At 47.5% G+C, this 1,921-nt stretch overlaps 1 long non-coding RNA gene across 1 annotated transcript; it reads right to left on the minus strand.

Moving 5' to 3' along the window:
- Positions 1 to 216: 216 nt before the first annotated feature.
- On the minus strand, positions 217 to 1,586 carry LOC123141415 (uncharacterized). The gene is made up of 3 exons (XR_006470255.1): positions 1,387 to 1,586; positions 725 to 922; positions 217 to 454 (listed from the first exon to the last, which is right to left on the minus strand). It is a non-coding gene; the product is annotated as an uncharacterized lncRNA (long non-coding RNA).
- Between the last annotated feature and the right edge of the window lie 335 nt (positions 1,587 to 1,921).

Below are 1,921 nucleotides of genomic sequence, written 5' to 3' on the forward strand. Positions count from 1 at the left end.
TACTTACAGAAGACAGAACCTCTGTATATAGTCCACAATGTTGATTGTTTTGCAGTAATTAAACCCATATTTTGAAAGAAAAACAGTTTATACTGCTTAAAATGAAACGTCCAGCAATATATTGTTTTAAGAAATGGTCATAGTAATGAAAAATAAGCTTTCTTATATGAATTCTTCTATAAAAATTGCAACAATGGAAGAGATATGAGAGAAAGAATTGGGTAGCATTTCTATTGAATTTTGGACAGCACATCCTTTGAACTTTACACAGCAAAACATCAAATATTGACAGCGAAACAAAGAAATTTTCACTATCCGGAAATTCATCTAAATCTGATTTGTCACCAACCCCAGACGGCATCTCAAACAAAGTATCTTGCTCTTCCTCGTCCTCCTCCTCATCCTCTTCCACATCTTCATGATCCTCCTCCACTTGCTTATCATGCTCCATTGCCTAGCACACAACAACAACACACACATGAGCTTGGACACACATATATTTGACTTTTGGATAGCAAAAACAGCACACACATGAGCTTGCACAAACATATATTTGAGATTTGGACACCAAAAAAAGCACACACATGAGCTTGCACAAACATATATTTGACATTTGGATACAAAAACAGCACATATGAGCTTGGGCACACATAAATTTGACTTTCAAAAAGCAAAAACAGCACATACATGAGCTTGCACAAATATATATTTTGCACACACATACCTGGGAAGATGTAGCCTCCCTCTCATAGTCGTCTGCGGAGCCAGAGGCAGCGGCGATTCCGGCACGCACGCCAGCGCCGGTGGGGTCAGGGGGACGTCGAGGCGGAGATCCCCGAGACCGGCAACTTACTCTTCATAATGGAGTCCAAGGTCCTCTCTTTCTCCTTCTCCTTCCCATTCGCCTTCCCCTTTTCCTTGTCTATTGTTGCGAACACACGGTCAATCATCGACAGAAGTAAACTAATTACACATGGAATCAATGTAATTTCCCAGCAAGTAGTTTTTTTTCAAGCTGCTATGCTACAGCAAGTAGATCATCAACAGCAGAAAACTAATTACACATGGAATCAATGAAAATTTCGATCCATTCTGCCCTATAACTCCATCCATCCGGCTCTTCTAGATCTAGCCCTACAGGCTACAATACATCCATCCATGATCCATCCATCTAGCCCTACATCTACATGACTACATCCATCGATCGATCCATCATCCATCCATCCATCCATCCATCAGATGCATGCTAGTTTAGACACCTACGGCTAGGGATTGGGACGGAAGAACTACATGAGTACATCCATCGATCCATCCATCCATTGATCCATCACATGCGTAATAGTAGTTCAGAGAGTTGCGGCTAGGGATTGGAAAGGAAGGAGGTACCTGCTCCTGCTCGTCACGTTCGGCGAGAAACCAGGGGAGACGCGTCCGTCTGCGTCCGGCGTGGTGAGGAAACGTGGCGTCGCCCGTCGCCGTCGAGCCCGTTGCTGTCGGTGTGGTTAGGAGACGCGGCGTCGCTCGTCGCCGTCGATCCAGCTTTGCGGCGCAGAGCAGAGAAAGGGGCGAGGCAGCACAGAGCAAAGAAAGGGGGAGGCGGCGCTCTCTCTGCTTCTCTCGTGCCCTAATGCGTTGTGTGCGGTGCGATGGAGATGGACGAATTGGGCTGGGCCTCGAGCGAGTCACCGAGTTGGACCGGGCGAAACTCGGCTCGGCTCGGTCGGGAATCGGGCCTCTTTTTCCAACTGGGCTCGCTCGTTTATTGTATCGGGCCGAGCTGTAACGGGCCGAGCTGGAGCGAGCTTCGGGCCGAGCCGAAAAGCTCGCTCGGACGTCCAGTCCTAGCAGCGAAGGCGGTTCTCTCAGGTGCGATCAGTCCCGGCCGAGTTCTCCTGTTGATTTCTTGTTCTTGCTTTCTTGC

The sequence above is a fragment of the Triticum aestivum genome, chromosome 6D (assembly GCF_018294505.1).
Source record: "Triticum aestivum cultivar Chinese Spring chromosome 6D, IWGSC CS RefSeq v2.1, whole genome shotgun sequence".
Classification (NCBI taxonomy): Eukaryota; Viridiplantae; Streptophyta; class Magnoliopsida; order Poales; family Poaceae; genus Triticum; species Triticum aestivum.